Source organism: Triturus cristatus, chromosome 6 (genome assembly GCF_964204655.1).
Source record: "Triturus cristatus chromosome 6, aTriCri1.1, whole genome shotgun sequence".
Lineage (NCBI taxonomy): Eukaryota > Metazoa > Chordata > Amphibia > Caudata > Salamandridae > Triturus > Triturus cristatus.
The window spans coordinates 1,137,679,707-1,137,705,584 of NC_140589.1; the positions used below are offsets into that span (position 1 = coordinate 1,137,679,707).

Consider the following 25,878-nt stretch of genomic DNA (forward strand, 5'->3'; position numbering starts at 1 on the left):
GTAGTAGATGGAATGCTTGAATTCATCTCAGCCACTTGCAATCGCTTGGGGCCTTATTTCAGTCCATCGTTTTTCACTGAGCATGCCACCCCAGTTTGGACTCAGTCATTTGCAAATCAGTCTTCACCCTGCTCCTCATGGGAACAGTTCAGTCAGACCTGCCAAACCAGGTCCTCCTTGAACCGAAATACAAGCAACCTAGGACGGTTACACACTGATAAAGGCTCATCACCCCAGGTATAGCTTAATTCCAGTGGCACAGTGAGCACAGGACCTATATCTGGGCATACCCGTCACACCTACAGCATCTAATGCAACTACAACAAGGTAATGTTTGAATTAATCTCAGCCACTGGGAATCGCTCAAGGCCTCATTCCAATCCAGCATTTTTCAGCCACCATGCAACCTCAGTTTGGACCCAGCTATATGGAGATCAGCCTTGACCGTGCTCCTCATGGAAACAGTCCAGCATGAACTGCTGAGCCAGGTGCTCCCTGAACTGGAATACAAGCAACCAAGGACCGGTTTCGCCCCGATAAGAGCACATCAGCCAGGTATATCTTTATTCCAGTGGCACAGAGAGCACGAGACCCATGTCTGAGTATTTCTGCCACAGTTACCAAATAAAGGGTTCTGATTTTTTTAACCCTATTACAATATGTGTTTCCATCACACATCAGAATTAAAAAAGTGGTTTCCCAACTACTGAAATATTTTGAAATCTTTGTTTAGTTAATTTACAAGCTATTTAAATGTGTGTTAGAAAACAACTGAATCCTGTAGCCTTTCATTTCTCATAGCACGATTGACAAACAGTTCACTTTACTTTTCTTTCTCTGACTGCAAAGTTAAAGTATTTTGTAAACAGGATCTCGAAGATAAAATAGGAAACAGTTTGTAAGAAGAGGCACAGCAAATGGAGCAAGATTTAAAACCATCTTTATTGCGGTCTCACTTTCTGAATTGAAAGAACACCTGTTCTTTGTCAGCTGGAGTCTCTCGCCAGACTGGGCCAGTATTCTCTAAAAATAACCCGTACTGATAACATCTGACTCGCCATAGCAAGTGGGCAAGTAGATTTCTCGCGGCCTGTAATCACCAGTGACTGGGATTAATTCAAGCATTCAACCGATCACTTTTTATATGCTTTAGTATGTTGCCCTAAGTAGGATGGGTATGCCCAGATGTGGGTCCCATTCACACTGTGTCACTGGAACCATGCTGTACCCTATTGATTAGCCCATAACAAGGGCAAAAGTGGTCCTGGGTTGTCGAGGACCTGACTTGTTAGTTTAGGCTGAACTGTTCCCATTGGAGCAGGGTCAAGCTTGATTTGCTTATATCTGGGTCTAAACTGAGGTGGCATGGTGTGCAAAATAATGATGGATTGGGATGCGGCTCCAAGTAACTACCAGTGGCTGAGATTAATTCGAGCATTCTATCCATCACTTTTTGTATGCTTCAGTTCTTTTCGTTTTTTGAAGAACAAGGGGAAACCTATTAACCTTGGGACCTGGGTAATACAATAATACAAGAAAACAATGGTCCCTTGAGAGGGGAAGTGTGAACCTATAATTCCTTGGTAATTATACATAACCATTCAATGCTTGGACAATATGTATGAAGGAACAATTTTATCCAATTAATTATAGTCAAACGAAAAAATAGTAAAGCTTTTTTACTTAAAGGCTTTGTAAGGTAAAGCAGTGCTCCCAATGACGCAACGGCACAGTTATAGTGGAATAGGTGAGTATAAGGGTGAGCAGGTGCTATACAGTATATGTACATGACCAGTGACTGATAAGGATACAGTTATATTTAATACACACCCACGGCCCACCTTCAGTGACTTGACCTGAATATGCAACTGTGACCAAGTGTCTGAGTAGGTGTTTACTTCACACTCAATGATAAAATAGCACGAGTTGAACGCTTAGAAAAGAAACTAATACGTACTCGGCTTCACGGACATCTGCTTACAAAATACCTACAGGCCAACATAATACCTGTTGGATTACAGATTAGAAACGAACCTGCTATATTCATCGATATACCCAAATTCAAGGAAGGCTTTAGCTTTGTCGCCAATAACGCTTCGCGACATTGGATGGTACTTGGGGTTGAGACAGCAGCAGAACAGGTTCAAATACTCACAAGAGAGATTGCAGCCCTCAAACAAGAAATTGCAGGGGACTCCACTTTGACCAATGCAAAAGATGCTCTTTAGAATCTCAGCAAATCTTTGAAGGACTTTGAAACAACCACCCAGAATAAGAAGCTTGATAAATTATCCAAGGATATTAGATTCTATGAGAAGACAAACACCTATCCCTACTTAAACGACGACCACTACAAACAAGATCATTTTGGCCGTTTTGTAGGTAGAGGTAGGGGTGGCTACAGGGGAAGGAGGAATTTCACTACTTTCTCTGATTCCTCATTGAGCTTGGATAGCGATCAGGAAACACCAGGCCCTAGCTCTGATTATAGCTACCGTGACAACTGGTTCCCTCCCCAAGGTTACTATCCTTTTTTAGGGGAAGGCCAATGGAGACCCCCCCGAGGACGGGGTGGGAATTGGCCAAGAGGCCACCCAAGAGGTCAGCATCCGCCCAATACGAATTGGGACAGGGGCAGGGGTGCGATCCCCAAGCAGGTCCGTTTTCAACCGGAGAGCCACGGGGAGATCTTCACGAGACGCAAAGTATACAGATGGTAGAGCATAACAACAATCCAGTGGTAAATATTTCATCCTACATCTTGAACAAAGAAGAACAAGACGTTCTCTCTAAAGGTTTATTGTTTGTACCCACGGCTCATCCAAACTCTTTCAATCTCAGGACAGAACTGCAGGTTTTTTTTCGTAAAATCCATCTCAGATATTTCTTTAGGAACTCTGAAGATAATCCATCTAAATCTCTTACAGGACTAAGGGTTCCCTCGACTTTCGTCCCGCCCACTTATGCCATGAGCAATAGAATTCTGGCATATGAAAGTATGGTACTTAATGACGTTAATACTCTTCTATCAACATATAAACATACCATACCCAATACCAGCAAAGAGAGCTGCTCTCCTCACTCTCAAAAATAACAAGGACATTGTGATCAAGTCCGCGGATAAGGGCGGAGCAATAGTAGTACAGGACACAACTGTGTAAAATCCGAAATTATGAGGCAATTACAAGATGGCGTCAGTTATTCCCTGTTAAGAGCAGACCCTACCAATGATTTGGCTGATGAAATCCATCAAATCACTTCTGAAGTGCTGGATCTAGGTTTTCTAAGCAAACTAGAATTTGAATATTTGAACCAAAAATACCCACGACTACCTACCATCTATACTTTACCTAAGATACACAAAGATATGCTTAATCCACCCGGACGCCCCATCGTATCTGGGTGTGGCTCATTGTTGGAACCACTATGCAAGTACATAGATTTCTTTCTGAAACCTATTGCTGAGAAGACAGAATCTTTCCTGCGAGATACTATGCAAGTTATCACCCTGGTGGACAATAAACCCTTCAACCCTAGTGAACAACTACTTGTCACCTGTGACATTGTCTCATTGTACACTAGCATCCCACAAGAACCGGCATTGGATGTTATGCGAGAAGTTCTCAACCAACGATCTGCTCCGATGAGGGTGTCTGGAATTTATCATAGCCCTCCTCACTATTGCTATGAAGAAGAATTTCTTTTTCTTTCAAGGTAACTATTATATACAAACAAAGGGCGTAGCAATGGGGGCAGCTTTCGCGCCGGATCTAGCCATCATCTATATGGACAATTTTGAAAAACTGCATGTTCTCAACAACAAGCCCTTCCATCAACATGTTGATTTTTGGAAACGATATATTGATGATATATTACTTATCTGGAATGGTGACACAGTTGAACTTAATCATGTTCACGAGTGGCTGAACCTATGTGATCAGGATATGCAGTTCACTATTCAGTCAGATGCCCATGAGATAGCTTTTCTTGATCTAAAAATCTGTAGTGAAGAGAACAAACTATTCACTACTCTCTACAGAAAACCCGCTGAACGTAACTCTCTCCTAAGGTACAGCAGTTATCACCCACGCGGCCTGAGAGACAACCTTCCTGTAGGACAATTTTTACGAATTCGCAGAAACTGCACGAAGCGGGTACACTACCTGGCAGAGTCCGAGGACCTCAGTAGCCGACTGATTTCAAGAGGCTATCCCAAACGTTTGGTTAAAAGAGCCCAAAAGAGGGCTTGGTACAATCCAAGAGTAACCCTTTTAACGACAAAAGACAAGGATGACTCTGTTACTAAAAGAATGATCTGTGTCACAACTTTCTCCACCCGAAATAATGCTGTGAAAAAAATAATAAACAAGCATTGGAACCTAGTGTCAGCCGAAATTGACCAACCCAATTTACCCATGCATTCTTTCAAGAAGGCCATGAGTATCAAGGATCACGTGGTACACTCTTTTCTGGAGAACCCGGTAGAACCAACTATCCAATCACTCTGGAATTTACCACCTGTGAAGGGACACTACAAGTGTGGATCTTGTAAAGCATGCCTTACTACGATACAAACTAAAAGTTTCATCTACAAAAATCACACAATCGCGTTACATTCCTTTACCAACTGTAATTCCACCAACGTGATCTACGGGATAATCTGTCCAAGTGGTTTCCTGTATGTTGGCCAGACACAACAGAAAATCAAAGCGAGGATATTACAACACCAAAGTAGGATCAGATGCTCTGTTGTGGGAGCACCCCTAGTTGAACACTACAGTCAGAGGGGGCATAGCCCGGATCAAATGCAATGGTTGGCAATTGAAAAAACAGAGTTAGGCCCAAGAGGGGGCAACATATCTTCAATCCTCACCATAAGAGAATCTAAATGGATGATCCGTATGGACACTATAAACAGCGGCCTGAATGAACAAGACCCCAGCAATGCACAATTGGCCTGTCTTAGCACCTAACTAGGTCTTCTTTTAAAGTGCATCTCTCTGGGGTTTCACTGTATCTACATACACAACAATCAGATATCGCACCATATAGACATACACACTATTATGTTTGATAACCCGGACTCCAGCAGGTGTCCAGGTTTACATATGTGATATATGTGAGATACCATGATATTCATGACACTATTGTAATGTTGAGGTTATTTTTGTGTCTACAATGTAATTTACTGTGCCACCATTGGAACCATGTATTCCTCTACGCGATATGATGCTTTGAATATCATATTCATTGATTGGGCCATACTGACTTTGGAAACCACGTTATTATTAGGATTATTGTTAGGTATTCTGTACTTACTTATGTGGTGCCACATGATATTCAACTCCATAACTAATTTGCACTATTGAAGTCTGTTATGCCTGAACGTATTTCACTTTGATCCTATTTTTATGCCGATGCCATTGTATGAATCATGTATTCCCTTACTTGGTATGGTTCTTCGAATATCACACTCCTTTTTAACTTTGGAAACCATGTGTGTTATTTATCTTTTTTTCTGATCCACACAGATTTTCTTTGATTTGCATATCTGTCTAATTTGTAATATTAAGCATTTACCAGTTAAATGTGAATTTCTTCCCTTTTAAATACCGTATGGGATTTAGTCCTCTCCTTACCTCGGGGTCTTTCCTTCAATACACTTCTCGACACGGCAGGCATTTAGCTGCTGCCACACGCGGGACGTCATGCAGCGTATAGCGTCCGCGCGCATGACATAAATAAAGGTTTCAAGCGGCAGCAGCTCGCCCTCTCACTCTGAAGAGATCAGTCTGATTTATTGATGGTAAGAGTCATCCCAGGGAATCCCGCCCTCACCGTTCCCCGTTCGTTTCAGTGGATGCAATTTGACCACTTTGCTGGGTTTTTGTACACGGGTACTTTTGTCGCGCTATGTATACTATTTCGGGATTACTTGGGCGGGAGCCGCGTTTCACTGCTCCTCTGTCACAGCGATGTCTGCACCATGCCATTCGGTTAAGTTTCCAGACTCCGTGTTTTATTGTGACATCTCACCAAAAAAGGTTTTTTCAGCCCCCTTGGATAAGCGCTTTACCTTTCTAGTACTAGCAAACCTTTAGTTGGTACACAATGCGCGTAAGCAGCCTATATTTGGACTAATTTTCACTTCTAAGTAGCTCTGTGGATCGTGTAATAATGTATAGTTTCTTTTTCCCGTCCCCCCCCCCTTTTTTGATTAATATCTCCTGTAATTAAGTCGGCCTCTCTTTATTAGGCCCTGCCATATGCAACATGCTTTTCATTTTTAATTAATGTATTGGCTTTAGATATTTGCTTTCTGACCTGTGCATTCAGCGTCCTCCGTCTTTCTAATTTCCTTCCCCCCCTTCTTTTAACATTTAGAGGCTATATTGTGATTCACTTCACCTATCTTACTGATGGTTTTACCACGGTTATCCAGACAGCATTGATTACTGCCTTGTGAAATTTGGGAGAATTGGACTTCTTTTAAGTAAGTGGATTATATTCTGATTAAAACTTTTAATCCAACTATTAAATAAGTTTTTCCCTCGGACCACCCATTTACTGACACCTTATTATTTCAGGTGTTTGTCACTCCCACCCGTCCTGGAGCCTTGGAGCTCCAGGACGCAAAGTTTGTACCTAATAGGCTTCCATCCCCAATACGGTAAATATAGTGACCTATCCCTATGTACTTGTCCATTTAATTTTCGTTCTTGGACCTGACTTAATCCTTATTTTATCTTTAGGTGCCCCCCTCGTTACACCCCCACTCTTGTCCTGAGGAAGACCCCGTCAGTAAGGACCTGAACTAACCTACATGGGTTAAGGGGTCGAAACGTCAACATACCATATATGCCAGTACCATCAATAGTGCAATGTGCACTGTGTTTGTTCTATTGTATATGGCTGTACAAATGACTGTATACTGAATGAAGCATTCCTCTGTGATTATGTGGCATTGAGCAACATGCCTAACAATTCGATTGGGATATTGTTTAATGTCTTATGTCACTTGCCCTATTACCTCACTCAAATCACCTTCCTCACTGTCAGGATCCCTAATGTGAGTCCCAAAGCGAAGCGCAAGGAACTTAGTTCAATAGGCGTTTCGTTTTCGAATGGGCTTCAATGGTCGAGTTTGTGGCATGCTCGTAATTCCAAGATGGCCGCTCAGGCGCTGGGGTCTGCGGTCTAGTTGTTTACAAATCCAGAGAGACGATGTGACGCGCGCACGCCTGAAGTGATGCGCACTTCACCAAGACATTTCCTCAGAGAAGACGTGTTCGAGTGTGTTCCCAGTTCTGAAGTGAATTTTTTGAGTAAGAAGCTTTCCAGAGTAACGCTTGAGAGTAGTTCCGAGTCAAGAAACCGATACTTACCGAAGAGGACAGAAAAGCCACTAGAGTCCGTAGTGGGCTATTTACCGGGAGTCGAGTACGGAGTCACCTCGTCTCTACAGGGAAAAAACGAGTGAAGACTTCAGCCGCACCTGAAAAGAAAACCGAAGAAAGCTAAGTGAATTACTGATAGATTATTCGTTCACATTAAAATGTAAGCAGTGTTTGGTGACGCAATAAGTATAACACTTACCAAGGTCAGCAGAGATCAGCATACAGAGTCCTGTAACAGAAAATGAAGAACATTATAGGATTTACTGAGAAACGGTTCCTAAGGAAAAAATAATAGACAATACCAACAGTTAACTAGGAAAGTAAGGAGAAAGACTTACCAGAGTTAGAGTAGCTCCGCAGTAACCTAAGGAGAGGAAGCAAACAGGAAAAGTTAAAAGCACCAAAGGCTTAATTTAGAAGACGACAGTTTTTAGAATAGCAAGAGGCAAGAAAAGAAAGAAGAGAAATCACGAGAAGAAAGAGAAGGCCACACACAGAAACATTAATGGTAGGTTTAAAAGAGAAAGAGTTAGAAGATGTTTAAAAACAAAGAATAAATAGGTATAATAAAAAGATATATGTTTTAAAGATAATTAGTGACATCAAAAACAAGAAAGAAGAAAAGGCAGAGTTGAACAGGAAGAGAGGCACAGAGTTCAGGATTCTGGGTAGGTAGAAAAATCATAAGAGAAGAGAAGAAAAGAGACAGAACAGAGTAGAGAAGGAATAATAATTTGTTGTGTGCTTAGTTACCCATAGGAGTCTTCAGAAGGCAGAGTGATAGCTGAAGAAGAATTCCAGATAGGAAAACCAGAAGGTCCAGAACCAGTCTCTTCTATCGTCTATTATTTTATCCAATTTCCCCCTTCCCCCTTGCTGATCAGTTAGAGCCAAAGACATTTCTTGGGGCTGAGTGATTAGTAGTGGGAGTCGGGAAGCTAGCGACTTCTGTTCCTGTGCAAGACAACGGTAACCAGCGAGAAGCTGAAGGTGAGCTCTGACACTCACCCTCCTTTCACCCAGTTGGGCACCCCAACGTTCTTTCGTTTTTTATTGATTATAAATTGTTGGTTCAATTAAAAAAATGATCAATTGCTTCGTGTGATTAAATAACACTTTAGCATTATCCAATCGTTTATTACTATTTTTTTGATTTTGTATCTGATTTTGCATTTCAAGCATTATTGTGCTGGGACCATTTTCTTATATACTACTTTACACATGGCAGCAAGGTGAAGCTTTCAGCAATTTCGAAGATGTAGTTATTCTCAAATTGTGTTAATGAACAAACTGACTCGCTTCTCTTTTGGTGGCTTCATCAACAGACGTTTACATTGAGGAGCTTCTCACTGCAATTATATGATAATTAGTCTGGTATATCAGTTCAGTTCAAAAGCTTTATTCGGTATGTAAGAATACAACCATATAAGCAGAACAAACACTTAAAAATACATATTAGACTAAAATGTCTTATACACAGGACATAACAAAAAACTATATTTAACACATTGTTAAAGTGCATAGTGCTTCCTTGAATAATACAAAATTAAACTTAATTTTCCAACAAAGCATCCACATTATATTTATAACAAAGTGCAAATTCCAAGTAAGTTGTCTAATATGTGCAAATATACAAAAGATACTAACTATGGTAACAATCCCATAATTACAAAATTCATCCGAGTTTCACTCAGGCTACAAAGTTCATATCGGAGTCTGGGCGGTACCTATATATGCAAAGTACATGACCAAATAGAACTAATCAACGCAGACTATGGACTTCCTTATATTCATGCATTTTAGCACATAGGATGCCACAAAAAAACAGGTATCAGGGCTTTCTAGAGTTGTTAGGAACTTCATTGCTGATTTAGTAGAGCGTATCTTATTTTTTAAAAGGATAGGTTTTAAATAAAATTTCCTAAAATGACAATAAAATTTACAAAACAATAAAAAGTGACAGCAGCTTTGTTTTGACATATTATCACAAGGACACAGCATATTAGATTTGATCTTTATATCTGGGAATGAGACTAGGTGGTGCACGATCCCAAGCCTTAAACGGGTTAGGACAAATCTGTGTGAGTTGTGAGTCACGATCGCAAGGTATGTCTGGAAACCTCTCCTTAAATTCAAATCGAGGTAAGAAGCAACTGTTGTTAGATTTTTGGACTGATTTTCTCTAGCCGCATTCTTAAATGCTAGGAACTTCGATTTTATGTCTTTCTTTGGTATCAGTGCAGCTGCTTCGGGGTTCAGACGGATATTACATTCAAACAGAAGATTAAACCAGTAGTAAATATAACTCAGCCAAGGTATTCGAGATAAATTATCAAGTTTCAAGCAATCCTTGATAATTGTTTGTGTAAATACAGTCTCGGATTTGGACCAGATAGAACGCCAAAGTAACAATGGGCGTAATGCGGCTAAGTCCGCGATAAAGTCAATACCGGCTTCCATATGAGTTAAGATATTGGGAACCGGGGATGGGGCACATAGCAGTTTCTTCAAGAACTTATTTTCGTCGTTCTGTAAACCATTAACAGAATGATGGCCCCAAACTCCTGCCCCATACAAAGCAGATGAGATACACCTAGCTTTGTAGATAGCCAGCATGTCTTTCACTCTCCTTTGCCCTAACTTGGCCGCAAATCTAAAAATACTACTGGTGTTTCTGTTCATCTTTAACCTCACGTTCTCGTCCTCGTTAGTCCATTTCCCGTCACCTGAGAATGTTATCCCCAAATAACAGAAACTATTGACCGGTTGTATCTTCACTTTGTCAATAAAGAAGGAAGAATTGAATTTCACCCTCTTTCCACAGGTCATAACAAAAGTCTTGCTTTTATTAATGATCAGTTTCCTCTCTTTGGTAAATAACACAAATCTATCTATGAGGCGTTGCAAACCATTCTGTGTTCATGATAAAAGAACTGCATCATCTGCGTATAATAAAATAGGGGTAACGCTGCCATTAATCAAAGGGGCGTCTGAGGGTAGTTTGCTTAAAATCATATCAATTTCATTTATAAATAATGAGAATAAAAACGGGGCCAAAACGCACCCCTGACGAATCCCTCTTGCAACTTTAAAAAAAGGTGTACATTCTCCCATAGGAACATAGCGTACTTTGCATGAAAGGCCGGAATATAACCGGGCCAGAAAGAAAACACACTCTTTGGGGGCACCGAGATCTAACAGGGTGTCCCAAAGGATGTTATGGTCTACAAGATCAAAGGCGCTGCTTAGGTCTGCGAAACAAAGGAAAAGATTCCCATCCTTTGCAACGGTATATTTATGTATGAGGAGGTCTAAATTAACACACTGTTCCAACGTCCCCAGACCTTTCCTAAATCCATATTGCGCCTTTGAAATTATCGTGTTGTCCTCAGCCCAAGTCTCAAGTCTATTTAAAATTATTCTACTCATTATTTTTATCGATGCGTCTAATAGAGAGATGGGACGATAATTACTTGCCTCAGACCTGGATCCCTTCTTAAAAAGAGGAATAATTATAGACTGGCCCCAGGAAATTGGCATCTGACCCTCCGCTGTTGCATTAAAGAACCTGGTCAGGATGGGTACCCACAGATCTAACTCGGATTTATACAAATCCAGCGGGACTCCATCCGGGCCAGGCGCCTTTCCGCCTTTGCTATTGCGTAGGCCCTCGTAAACCTCATCAAGACCAATATCTAAAGGCAATCTAGGCCAAGTATACTCGTTGTCCATATGGGAATCTAAAATTAACCTATCCGGATTAAAAATATTTAAAAAGTGGTGCATCCATGATTGACAGTCGACATGAGAGGTTATTTCAGGCACTGAGTCATTTTTTAAGAAAGGACTATTTATAATCTGCCAGTATAACTTACTATCATTTGTTTCAGCCGCGCAGCTGAGATTGTACCAAGCCTCTTCTTGGAGAGCTTTTTTCCTTTTAGTAAGTGATGTTTTATAGACAGAACGACAAGTTTTAATTGCTGTACAATCACGTGGTTTAGAGCTCATCGCCTGTTTTAGAGCGTGGAGAGCATGTGTACAACTTTTATCAAACCAGCCAGTGTTGATTACTCTTTTCCCCTTATGCGGTTTTGTGAGTAAGTTGTCAATTGTTTCATTAATAATACGTAGGTGGTTTAATATAACTTGCGGGTGTACCTCATCGCTAATACAATAGTTTATCTCCATGGTACACTTTCTTAAAACCTCCTCCAACAACTCATGTGGGACAACCTTTGTCCATTTAATCCTAAACCCATTAGGTCTTACAGCCTCGATAGAGTTAATACGATTGTTAACATCCATGTTTTTGGGACCCCAACAATGCAATGATAAGGAGATACTGTTATGATCACTTAAAATTTGCTCATTAACACACAAGTTGGAGTATGCACAATCGCTAGACAGTAAAATGTGGTCAATATATGAATTAGCTCCTCTTCCAGTAAATGTTGGACAGTTAACGTTGATACTATTCTTCGTGCAACTTAACATATCCAAATCAAACTTTGCTAACATCATATTAAGGGTAGTGCCATACATACAATGTGGGAAGTGTAGACAATCATTTCCCTCCATCTTACCACTTTCCCTTGTTAGGCCACATGAGTTACTCGAGGCATGAGGACAAGGACTTATATTAAAGTCACCTAACCAAAGGACTATAGATTGGTGACCTGTAACTGCCTATGTCCTCTCAATTTCTTTTTCAAGCTGAATCCGGATTTTACCTCTGTCGGCAGTGAATACATTATTATAAAAATTTATCAGCAACAAATCTTTCCCTTTATCAAACTCTAGACATAAGACCTGAGAATAGACATCCACTGAGACACAACTTTTCACTTTGCAGGATTTCAATTTAGTGGATATTAAAAGCAGGAGACCACCTTTGGCTCTTCCAGCAATTGAACTCACTGCATTCAAGCTGTGTGCTAAATATCCCTCAATAAAAATGGGTTCCTCACACCACGTTTCCTGAAGACATATTATATCGTACCCTATATTAATAAAGTCCTTCCACAAAGGGGAATCTAATTTCCTTTTCAAGCCAGCAATATTCCACGTAACAACGCGGTAACCTGTATCAAGATCACACTTAGCCCCTGTATGATCATTTACTGGGTCTACCAGGGAAGAATCTAGATTTAAAGAGGAGTCTGCAATGGTACAACAATTCTGAGTCTTTTTAATTCCTGTGTTCTCCAAAACAGCTTCCACCCTGTTAGGTTCAGGTAGAGGTGACGGGGGAACAGTCGCTACTTTATCAGAGGGAACACCAATAACTAATTTCTCATTCGTATTCTTAGTATTATCGGACAGTCAGTCATTTTCCTCCAATGAGGACAGGGCGGAGTAACGGTTAAAAAGGGGGATGGTATAATCCCTTTGCCTGCTGGGTTCCTCATTAAACTGTATATTCCCTCTATTAAAATACAGCGGGGCTCTTGGTGGCAAAAAGGGAGGATAACAAACCCCACCCCTAATTGAACCGGGTTCATACAGCTCGATCTGTTGGGGCCTTGGCAATTGTGGGCCATCTAGATAGCTATAAAAATAGCCTAAAGGCCTAGCAGAGACCAAATTAGCTTGGTTGGGTAGGGAGGCGGCTCTTAAGAGGACAGTTGCCACGTGTTGTGGGTATTTAAAGTTAACTAGTATACAGTCCCCTGTGGTAGTTTTCCTGCCTTCTCCTATCCAGCCAACTCTGCGAGTGGATAAAATATCTTTAGACAATGCCAGCGGAAATCCCCAGTTTTTGTTAAGCCAGGCAAGTGATTTGTTTTTTAAAGAATCATGAGATTCCTGGCTAGAGTTACGCATACTAGAGCCTACCTCCGGAACATTAATCAATACCACTGTGTAAGGGGCACACTGTGGTGGGAGGTTAACGATATGATTTCTCTTGTGTTTATTATGCCCCACATTTCCCCTGGCTGCAGGCTTCTGGATATTACTTGGGCATGTATGTGCAGAGATTACTTCTCCTGCTGGAATGGCTATTGTGGGTGGCGCAAAGACTGATGTCACAGTGGATGGCGCATCCATGGGCCGACTTAACTGACCGCTGTCCCCCGATCCCGAAGGAGCTCCCGTGTTGTGAGTACCAGACGGGTGCAAAGTAGGTTCCATGGCACCCTCTGTAGGCTTATGGATAATAGGGGCCAAAGCGGCAAAAAGGGGGGTTAACGTGGGGGAGGATCGTTTTTCATAAGAAGCCAAGAGGCCCTTTAAATTATCTACTTCTGCTGAAACTACATCTAATTTCGCCAACAAGGGACTAATTATAGACTCTAATTTGGTCTCAAAAATTGAAACCAAATGTCCTATTGTGGCTGCATGCAGAAAGACCCCCTCAGTATTATTGTTAGTCCCTAATATTTCTTTGGACGAATCCGGTAAAACCCCCCTGCCTAATTGAAAAGAACCCTGCTTTTTTGGCTTATAGGTCACCACTCTCTTTACTGGTGCTTTTCTGCACGCCCGCATTTTCCTCTGCATCGGGGAGGGAGTTGGGGTGGTTTTATAACAGGATGCTGTAGTCGGTGAGATAGAAGAGTTCAATGGGGTAATGAGTTCATCAGTACTTCCAACAATATCCGTATCAGGGAGTACATCAGCAATCCCATCAGCGCTGTCAGTATTAACCATACTGCTTTCAGCGAGTATTTCAGTATTAGGTGCTAATGTGTCCACTAGGGAAGTTTCAGAGTTAGATCTGCCCAATGAAAGTCTCCGATCTTTATTAATCTTATTTACAACTTTTACCAGATAGTTGTCCATAGTCCTCTTATCCCCAGCACCAGATTGATTAGACGACTTGGATTTCGACATGAGTGAAGGCATATGCAGTAACCTTTAGAACAGGTATGTTTATAGGACTGATCACTTACAGGTTAGTCGACGATCACAGTACCGTGGCCCTGCCCTGCCTCCTCCTGCCCCGGACGGCCACAGACGGCCCGCCCTCTGCCCGGGCTCAGCCCGGCGTCGCCCGCGCGCGTCCCGCAACGCGGGGGCAGCGTTGGTCTTTTATGCGCCTCGTGGCTCGAACGGGACGTCCGCGGGTTCCGTGGCTCTTTGAATGCTGGGGGATGTAGTCTCCGGCTCTGACCCCTCTCTGCGGCCGCTGGTGTAAAGGCGGCGGCGGGGGACCACAAGACTGCAGGTACTTGGTGCTGGCAACAAGACACTCCACGTTAGGTTCAATAGTCAAAGGGACCCGCTCCACCGAGGCAGCATTGGTCTTTTATGCGCCTCGTGGCGCGAACGGGACGTCCGCGGGTTCCGTGGCGCTTTGAATGCTGGGGGATGTAGTCTCCGGCTCTGACCCCTCTCTGCGGCCGCTGGTGTAAAGGCGGCGGCGGGGGACCACAAGACTGCAGGTACTTGGTGCTGGCAACAAGACACTCCACGTTAGGTTCAATAGTCAAAGGGTATATCATTTACGTATCATAACATAACTCACCAGGGAGAAATTTATGGGCAACATGAGATGGCTACTGGCATTTAGCTGTCTCCACATATATCGGACTGTAAAAAAAAAAATCTGTGACATTTTGGAACCGAATATTGGGCAGGGGTCTAACACTTTTAATTGTTATTGTTCTATTTTGTAGATTTGTTTTACTATTGCCATATGTAGTCCAAAGTTCAAAGACTCACATAGTTCAAACGCATCCAGTGCAACCTTCTAACTAGTGAATTGTAATTTGCACCAAGGACACTATTACTTTTGCATTTTCCCACTCACGGCTGCTGCGCGGTCATTGTTTGTTTGTCGGCAGCAAGCTAAGCAGCAGAACACCGAACGCCAAAGCGCTGCCCCCTGCGGTTTTTCGGTGACTTTCTCGGTAGGGTCGGCAGTTAGTGGGAGCTAACATCGTGGTGTTTCCCTTGCTGATGCTGCAGCTATGTGGGAGGCATATTTTCGGCCGTATATACCTGGTTGTTTGTATTTGAGTGTCCCTCTGCACTTCCCCCGCCGTATCGACTGACTGGTGGTGTACAGGCACGTTCCCACCGGCCCTGAGGCAGAGCGGTTGGTGTCCTGGACCGGTACTGGAAGTGCGCGGCCACCATTGACCTGATCGCGGGAGCTGCCTGGTCTTGCCCGCGTGCGGCAGGGGCTGTGTGCTGCGGCGGTGCCCCGTGGGTCATGCTTGCCTCTCCTGGACTCGGAGGTGAGCGCTATATACTGCTGGGGGTGCAGTGGCTGAAAGCTGCAGTGGAGCGAGCTCCTGTGTTGTGGTTTCGTGCTTTGGCCCCAGGAACGCCCGGCCCCGTGTCCTGAATGGTGTGGACTCCTCAGACTATGTGAGACTGAGCTGGTATCTGGGGGCATTGCTAGGAGGTGCGGTGTGCCGACTGCTGGCACTAACGTGACCCCAGTACAACGGGAAGACTGCTTGTTGCGGACTTCTCCTGCGTGCTCAGGTTCATTGCCTGCTGCCCTGCTTGGATTGCCTCATGAGCTGCCCGGCACTGTACTAGTCCACCCCTGTGGCTCGACCGGACCCACTGCCGCACACCCACAGCTGCTCAGTACCCAGTACACCCAACAGGCTCCTACCGGAGGCAACGGGTGGAGGCAAGGCCTGCATGTCACCTGCATAGCCGGCTGAGCCCAATATTTGGAACTTATTGACTTGGGACTTCGGACGCGCTCTCTGACGAAATCTTACCTGCTGTGGTGCGGGGGGGGGGGGGGGGGGGGGGGGGGGGGGGCAACAATCACGGGCACTCCTGCCTACCTGCCGGAGGGCAACGGCCATCATTCCACCACTTCAGCTTCCTGGTTTCCCGAGCCGTGAGGGGAACGGCGTATTGAAGTTGGGACTACAGGATCCAGCAGCCTGTGACACTGCGTAGTGCAATAGGAGGCAGTACTTGAGCGCCCTCAGCCTCCCGCAGTGCGGGACGCGGGCAGCCAGCGCCCGGGCCTGTCCTTGCCCGTCAGAGGCTGGAGGAGGCTGGGCTGGGCCAATTCTCTAACATTCAAGCCCCTGTATTGATTCGGGACCAAAGAGAAAGGTACTGTGTCTGTGCCCTTTGAGCGCTGCCAATTAATAGGCTCTTGGACCTTTTGAACCTTTTGAACTTTGATATATATTGAAGTATCTAATCTAATTGCAGTCTGCATTTTAAATGACTTAACGTTGCTAACAAACTTGCACTTCTTTCGTATGCGCATGCCTGATCCCTTCTTATAAAACTTTTATTTTCTTGTGGATGGTGAATATCGCTATTATAGGATAGATTTGCACTTCTAACCATAGCGTTTAACATCCCATCTACGGGTAAAGCATTTGGTTCTGCACATTCAAAACAATTTGTAAGCGCGGCTGTATTATAATCTAACTAGTATACTGGTTGTGTGTTTACTTATTTGAGGTTTTTTGAGCCATAGCCTCATAGCCCCATAAGTACTGAGGGCCACTAAGTGGCGGGTTAAAATGGGGAAAAGGAAACAGGCCGCGAGTCATACACCAAAAGTACCAAGTAAACACAGGAAGATTAACATGACGCTGTTGAACTATCTAACAGGGGCTGTTGGGGATATAGAAAGGCAGATTATTTCTGTAGATGAAACAATAAATAATGAAACCATAGTCCCACCCCACCTCAACAACAAATAATGGATAGTAACGTGTCATGCGACAAACGCATTGTAGATGTGGAGCTATCTGATAATGGTACCCGGGCGCAATTAAATAATGGGTGCGTTCAGGAAATTCCTGATGAGATTCTAGATGGGACAGCTGACAACGACCAATTACCACCCTCGAAAAAATCCTGTAAACCACCCAAATCATTGGTAGCTAATAATACTGTGGGAGATACAGCCATAATCCATCAGATTCCCGTCCACACCCCTAGACCAACAAAGACACATTTAAAAAGGACACTTGGGAAAATGCAGGGTGTTAAGAATAAAACACAGAAGGATATGGCCACTATCAGTGTTCCGATGGGAAAAAAAAACTTTATTAAGCCCTCCAGCGTAGTGATAGATTTGTGTGCAGCCATAAAAGATTTAAAAGAGTTCGTGACACAATCTATCAACATCCTTGTGATAAGACTGGCCAAAATAGAAATTGGTTTAGATAAAATCTTAGGGGCCCATTCAAATACCACACAAAATAATGGTGTAGTAAATCAGAAATCTTTGGGTCCTGAAGTGCAAACAGATAAGATAATCCGAAAAACGACATCTCTGATAGACAAGAAAACCCCAGAAGTAAGTAAGCGGGCTGAGCGACAGGATTCTTGCCAAAATATATCTGTACCTATAGGTAAAAGTCTCATACTAGATACAAAAGTAAATAGATCTAAGGATTTGGTGGGGATGACAGTAAATTAAGAAACGAACAGAAGGGTGGGAAAAGTATAAGTAAAACAGTCAACAGTGCTTCTGGGTAGAGGCATAATGTACAAATACTTAACCTCCCCCCAGCAGCAATGCCATACACCATTATTTTGGCTAATGTTCCCCGGCTTCCCTTAGCAACACAGGAAAAGTGTCCGGCTTTAAGAAACAAGACTATAAATTGGTTGGGTAATAGGACAGGCCTAACAGAGGCTCTATTCAGGGAATTCAAGATGGTGAGGAGGGTCGACTGGGTAGGTTATGGCAGTAAACACTATGAAGGTGACTGCATAGTTCTCTCGCTAGTATCACCGGCTTTGGTCAGGGAAATCCTATCGAGAATGTATAATTTAAATACACCTAATACCAGTATTCAAATATTCCCCTTGGGTTTTTTCTATCAACTACAATCTACAAATACCCCGGAAAATCATGACAACTATAGATGGACACGAGATGGCCGTTGTTATAACTTGGCTGTGTCAAATAGATTTGGTCCCCTAACTACTTTGGATGAGAATGATTGACATCCAATTTATGGGGGCCAGCCTAAGAACAAGAATATTCTTAAAGTTGAAAACAAGGTGGTCCTAACCCCGCAGAACCTGGTCTTGGATGTATGAGAGGACGAAGGGGAAAGTATTCCAAAAGGCATAGACATCACAGGGAGGGGTTATATGAATCCAACTGATCACCAGATAGGGTTATTTAGAAATCTTTTTTGGAACGTCGTTGGCTTAAGGAATAAGGTGAACGACTCAGTCTGGTTGGACTTTACTAGTAATTTTGACGTTCTTTGTCTACAAGAGACTTGGGTCATTGACAATATACATATTAACGGGTTCAAGACATATCATACACCTGCAATTCAATCACCCAGTGGTAGGCCAAAAGGGGGACTATGTGTTCACATTTCAAATCTGCTAGGGGCATATAAGATCGAGATGGTTAGTTCAGAAACTTATTACCAAACGGTCCTAATATACACAGACTGTAGCAGTGCACTTTTCTTGGTTAATTTCTACAATAATATAGAAATAGGCCAGTTGGGAGCTATATTAGAGAAGCTCAGTGGGGACATCGACGCTCTAGAACTAAAAGGCGACCACAAGATCATCCCCCTCTGGGGTGGGGATTTTAACACTAGTTTGTGACCATTAGCGGAATTAGGGAAGTGCGGCTTAACTTTTGACAAGGACGATCCGCCGATCCACTTCCAACACAATATAAAAGGTGAGCTGTTTAATGAAATTATGTTTAAACACGATATGGGATTCTCGAACCGTTTGTGTATGCCTACAGTCGAGTTTGGGCACACATTTATAGGTAGAGGTGCCAAATCAACTATTGACTTCATCACTATCCCTATCCGTTATGCTAGTAACGTGAAAGCCTATGACATCCATCAAAATGTCATGAGCGATCACTTGGCTATCAGTGTGAACATAGCCATCCCAAATCGCGTATTAAGGAAAACTTCTAATAAAATAGCATGGGTTCAGAACATTGAATTGGCAAGAAAAAATGGTTATGCAATCCGCAGGGGAAGCCGGGACCCCACGGAGTTAAGCAAAGAGATAGTTGTAAAGGCACTAGACCCAATTCTAATATCTTTAAACGATAGTCCAGCACATGAAGATGTTTTAAATGCTTTTAATAGTATCACTGAGACGGTTAGAAACACATTGCTTGCAGAATGTAAAGGCACGCGCAAAGATGAGAAGGGCTGGTTCGATAAAAACTGTACCAAAAGCTACTCAAACTTAAAGAAAGCTCTACATAGAGTGGTGAGAGATAAGAGCGAGATTAGGGCATTTATTTATTTATTTTTATTTTAGCGATTTCTAGAGCGCCTGGTGACCCAAGGGCATCCCCGCGCTATGTGACTTGAAATCCTGTTGAGGGGGAAGAGAGGGAGGGGAGAGCAACAGAAGGAACCTCCGGCTTTCCGCCTCAGAGGGAGTTTCAGGACAGAGACAGAGACAGAGACAGAGACAGAGGGCATGTAGAAAGCTGTACAGAGGGCATGACAGAGGGCATGTAGAAAGCTGTATAATGCAGCAAGGAAAAATAGGATATCCGAGCTGAAAGACAAGGCCTGGAAGAACCTCAGTGATGCCGCTGAGAGTAAAGACAGCTCGAAATTCTGGTCCGCAGTAAACGCCCCATTTCTCACTAATAAAATAGATGTTCCATCAATTGAGGTGGCTATAGAGGAACAGACCTGGATAGACTTTTTTTCTAATGTATATTCAAAACAGAAGATTTCTGAGGGAGCATTCCAGAGTCAAGATTTAGGGAGTGTAGACCAACCTTTTACGCCCATTAAACTTTTTATCTCACTTCACGATGTAAACACTGCAGTTAAGGCAAGTAAGAGTGGCAAGGCTGCCGGTCCCGTTCGGGTACCAATCGATCTTTATAAGTCAAATTTGGAGCTATGGGGCCCCATTTTAACTAGGGTTTTACAAGCATGCTGCGAAAAGGATTTATCAGCACATGGTCCAAATCAATTATAGTCCCCATTTTCAAAAAGGGTGAGCGGGAGAATCCTGCTTGCTACTGCCCAATATCTTTGTTGGACTCTCTGATGAAGGTAGCAGGCAGGATTGTTCTAGATCGGTTACAGGGATGGACTGAAGATAATGGTATTTTAAGTAATGTTCAATATGGTTTTATAGCTGGTTTAGGAACCAACGAGCAGATTTTGAACTTAAGTATTTTAATCGGTAAATATACGCAGGCCAAAACAGGGAAATTCTATTTGGCCTTCATAGACCTCACAGCTGCTTTCGATTGCGTAGCACATAATAAGCTGTGGGGTGTTCTTAATGAATTGAAAGTTGATCCTGTTTTAATTCAGTTTTTAAGACAGCTATATCTTGGAGCCACTGCAAAGGTTCGCTATGGTATAGAGGGCGAGTGTACCGCTCCATTTAGAATAGACCGGGGCGTAAGGCAAGGTTGTGTTTTGGCACCACTCCTGTTCTCTCTATATACCAAAGCCTTGGAACAGGAGTCGGTGTCACACACTAGGGATCCACCAATTGTAAACAACCGCCCGAGAGCCTCTCTCCTTTACGCCGATGATGCGGTGCTTATGGCCTGCACTCAGGTGGGTTTACAAAGGGCCCTCTCCTTTTACACCACATTTATGGATAGGCTCAGTTTAAAACTGAATGCAAAGAAAAGCTTTGTGATGTCATGTGGGAGAGCAAAATACAAGAATAGAAACTTTCAGGCGGGCGGGAGCAAGGTGGAATCTATCACCTTATTTAGTTATCTGGGCGTCCTATTTGATAGAACCGACTCCTGGGCTCCAGCTGTTAAGTTCTAGGTCCTTACTTTTTATGAAGTCCATTGCGTCTCTAATAAATTTTACAAAAAAGTTAGGAAAAAGGCCACCTGAAATCTTTCTAAGGATTTATCAAGCAAAGTGCATGAGCATAGCTATTTATAGGGCAGGCATTTGGGGATTTCAAGATTGCACATCAATTCAACGCATGGAAAATGTTTTTTTAAGGTTTCTTTTAGCCGTCCCAAATGGTGCACCGGTTTTTAACTGTCATTCTGAGCTAGGGGTTGCATACATCTCTGATCTAATTAAGGCCCAGCTGGTACTGCTATGGCATAGAATTTGGACTACAGATAGCACGGTCCTTAATAGGGAAATTATAAGGGACGCAATGAGACTAGACAATGCCCGCAAAATTTTATGGCTGAAATACGTTGAAAATTTTATGCAGGACATTGGTCATCCAGAATATTTTATCTCACCTGACAGTATGAATCTTATTAACCGGAAGGAGTTTAAAAAAGCATGCATGACTCATCTAGAAAGAAACAAGTTAACCCTGGAGTTGAACAAACCTATGGTGGTTAAACACCAACTAATTAATACTACGTGCAATATCCAACCATATTTGTTATACGTCCCAGGAGGATATGATAGATACCTTCTGACGAGATTTAGGTTTGGGACCTTTCATCACATGATTACTTACCCAGCCACCAATGACTGGTCAAGGGAACTCTGCCAATGTCCCTGTGACAATATCTCGTCACAAAGTACAATGCACGTGGTTTTATTCTGTAAGTTTTACACTAGTGAAAGGCATAGATGGCTAGTACCACTTTTAAGACAGGGAGGATGGAGGCAATGTCGCCTTGCCTTTGTGTACTTACAGATGTTGGGTAATTGTTACTGTACTGGCTCTATGGTGGGTTTTTTAAAGAGCGTATTGATGACCAGGAAGGGTCTCAATAACTGAATCTCGAGAGACGTAATTGGCTTGGAATAAATTAGTATGAGTTAGACCGCCCAGGGATCACAGAATGTTTACATGTATATTATGAATTTATAGGAATCTATTCACGAAAGTAGTGCACTGATGAACTATAAATGTAAAATATGATGATGTATTTTTTAATATGTTTGCTTTTATGATTTTAATGTCCAAAATCGAATAAAGCTTGTTTTTGATTTGATTTGACTTTTGCAGTTACTTTGTGTGACTCATGGGCCGTCATCTCGTTACCTGCTGAAGATGCACATGGTCTGATCTCTTCCTTCCTTACACTACTACAGATATTCTTACACACAAATCAATGAATCGTTGCATGACCACTGTAAGCACATGCAAGTATAAAATATACATACATAAGCAATAGCGAAAACCACAAAAGAGCACAGTGTATGAAAAACATACATCATGTTGGATCTACTGACTCCCCACACCCCTCCCTCCATCCTCGGACACAGGGATTCTCCTCGGTGATGGCTGCTCTGCCCTGATATGTGTGATGTGACGACTATCCTTTGGGTGTGCGAATATGTGGTAGTGTTCTGATGATATCTATTTAGATTCGTCATTCATGGTTAATACTAATTGGGTTTCGTGGATGGCGATGTTTTTTTTTTGTTTTAAGTTTTTAGTTATGTTTAGAATATTTTGGAAAATATGCTTTATTGGTACTCATTAGTGATCAGTATATGCGCTCTGCCGTTATTTAAGTCCTTTATTTTATTAAACAGTGACTTGCCGATAAGACCCGACCGACTACGCACTGGATGTACCTGGTACACATACGCGAGCTCCTGTTAGGACTGCTTCGGTAAGATGTGCTATGAGTAAACGGAAGATAGCAATGACATTGATTGGGAATCTATAATGTAGCTCAGCTGTGGGCAATAGCATACGGAGGTGCTCATGCATATGTTCAAGTATGATGTAAATTTCAGTATTAGGGAATAGCATAAATGTGTTGTTTTTATACTGTTGTGATGATTAAAGTTATTCTGTACATGGGATTTGCATTTCTGATGTTCACATCTAACGCTTTTGTATGGATACGTGATGTCAGCCAGGTTAAAACAGTAAAATACCAATAAATATATTTAAACAAAAAAAATGATGTTGGATCTACTGACAGATACTGAACGCATGAACACACAAGGCATGCAGGATCACAGCTATAAAGTACACTGCGCATGTTTGTTGCATTCATACCTACTGACTCTGTCAGACCCACCATTATCCTTTGCTGCTCTGAGCTGCCACGATTCCTGTCAGCTAAATGCAAAAGCTTCAATCCTTGTCAGATGATAACTTTGTTCACCAGTCTAATTCTGGCCACAGAAACTTACTCCTCTCATGTGACCACCTGGCATCACGCTGGGCACTGACGTCAAGTCAGCTGATCTATGAGAAGGCAGTAGGTAGAGAGAAGCAAAACAAGATTTACAGCCCTTTTTACAGCGGAGATCAGAGCATGTCACAAACAAGGCACGGAAGACAGAGAGCATTGTATCCAGCACAGCACCCCCGAGCTCAACATTGTATAGCTCCCATTGACTCACAGGAGCAGCAGCATTTGTGATGGGATAATGTCATGAAGTTCCCAGTAATCCATAGGATCTGCACGTTTGTTGGACAAAATAAACTGTGGGTAAGTTGCCTGGACTGATTCCATGCACCCTGCAGGATATGTTGACCCACATTGACTGACCTGTGAGCGCGAGCTCTGTCCTGCGAGGTCCTTCCTGTTGGGCTGTTTGTTCTGCGGCTGCACCTCGCGGAACCCGCTCCGCGGGTCCCGCTTCGCCCGTGTGCCTGGGCGCATCGTTGCTGATTCCTGACAGGGGAGCTGCCTGAATCTCGGGGAGCAGGGCTGCGAGCGCCAGGTGAGGATCAGGGACTCCATTGCCCAGGAGTCCCTGTGCTGCCATCAGTTCCTGCACCTGGACGCTCTCCCTGCTGGCCACGCCCCCTAAGCACAGCTGAAAAGAGCCTGCTTGTCCCTAGCTCTTTGGGAGACATTGACTGACCTGTGAGCGCGAGCTCTGTCCTGCGAGGTCCTTCCTGTTGGGCTGTTTGTTCTGCGGCTGCACCTCGCGGAACCCGCTCCGCGGGTCCCGCTTCGCCCGTGTGCCTGGGCGCATCGTTGCTGATTCCTGACAGGGGAGCTGCCTGAATCTCGGGGAGCAGGGCTGCGAGCGCCAGGTGAGGATCAGGGACTCCATTGCCCAGGAGTCCCTGTGCTGCCATCAGTTCCTGCACCTGGACGCTCTCCCTGCTGGCCACGCCCCCTAAGCACAGCTGAAAAGAGCCTGCTTGTCCCTAGCTCTTTGGGAGACATTGACTGACCTGTGAGCGCGAGCTCTGTCCTGCGAGGTCCTTCCTGTTGGGCTGTTTGTTCTGCGGCTGCACCTCGCGGAACCCGCTCCGCGGGTCCCGCTTCGCCCGTGTGCCTGGGCGCATCGTTGCTGATTCCTGACAGGGGAGCTGCCTGAATCTCGGGGAGCAGGGCTGCGAGCGCCAGGTGAGGATCAGGGACTCCATTGCCCAGGAGTCCCTGTGCTGCCATCAGTTCCTGCACCTGGACGCTCTCCCTGCTGGCCACGCCCCCTAAGCACAGCTGAAAAGAGCCTGCTTGTCCCTAGCTCTTTGGGAGACATTGACTGACCTGTGAGCGCGAGCTCTGTCCTGCGAGGTCCTTCCTGTTGGGCTGTTTGTTCTGCGGCTGCACCTCGCGGAACCCGCTCCGCGGGTCCCGCTTCGCCCGTGTGCCCGGGCGCATCGTTGCTGATTCCTGACAGGGGAGCTGCCTGAATCTCGGGGAGCAGGGCTGCGAGCGCCAGGTGAGGATCAGGGACTCCATTGCCCAGGAGTCCCTGTGCTGCCATCAGTTCCTGCACCTGGACGCTCTCCCTGCTGGCCACGCCCCCTAAGCACCCTCCCCCTATATCGGGTGCAGCTTCTTCCGCGGCGCGGGAGCGCGCGGGAGGGCGCCGGGAGAAGCCCGGGACAAGGGCGGGACCGTCTGTGGCCGTCCGGGGCCGAAGGTGGCCGGGCTGGGCCTACCCTCTTGGATTGTGCTTCCGACCCCTGGTCTCTTACACTCGGTGGAGCCGCCCGCCGAGTTTAATTTATTGTGAACATTATGCCGTCCCCTGCAAGGGAGAGCACCCCACTAAAACCGGGTGGAGCAAAGAATAGGACTCTAGAGAATTATTTCTCCCGGGCAGTGGGGGAGGGGGACAAAGAGTGTAATCTGTCCAGGTTAAGGGCAGAACGGAGACGCTCAATAGATAATATGAAAAACACGCCCCTCGGAGACCAACTTATTTTACCAAGGGAGGAGTTGTCCCGAATTGATGATGTCCCACTATTGCTGAGGGATTGCACTAACATGTCACCAGTTGAAGCCTTGAGTATAGCCCCAGAAATTAGTTCTAGCCCCCCAAGGGTGACCATTGATTTAGTGTCCCAACCCCCTCCGGCCCCTCCAGCCTCGAAGATTAGGAAAACTAAATCTAAGCCAACTAACACACAAGTAGCCTTTGGACCTCCTCCAAATAAACGCAGGAGGAAATCGAGGGGAGTTCAAGGAAAGAGCAAACCCAAGGTTCCACACTCGGATTTTGGGAAGTTTTTAAAAACCCCCACATTAGTAGAGAAACCATTGGTCGATTTACACCCTAAACCCATTGCTCATGAGGATCCAGCTCCTACTATGATAAAAGACACAGGAGTTGGTATTGCTAATATTCCCTTGTCTGTTGTCCCGCTGGGAAACCTAGAATTTTTGCTAAGGTCCCTGTTATTA

General features: G+C 44.0%; 1 long non-coding RNA gene across 2 annotated transcripts in view; it reads left to right on the top strand.

Annotated features, from left to right (window-relative positions):
• LOC146821101 (uncharacterized) overlaps positions 1-25,878 on the top strand; it is a 129,957-nt gene that overhangs the window by 21,791 nt on the left and 82,288 nt on the right. For both annotated transcript variants that reach the window (XR_014963100.1, XR_014963099.1), the window contains exon 3: positions 22,805-22,884. This is a non-coding gene — a long non-coding RNA (uncharacterized LOC146821101). The remainder of the gene's footprint in view (positions 1-22,804; positions 22,885-25,878) is intronic.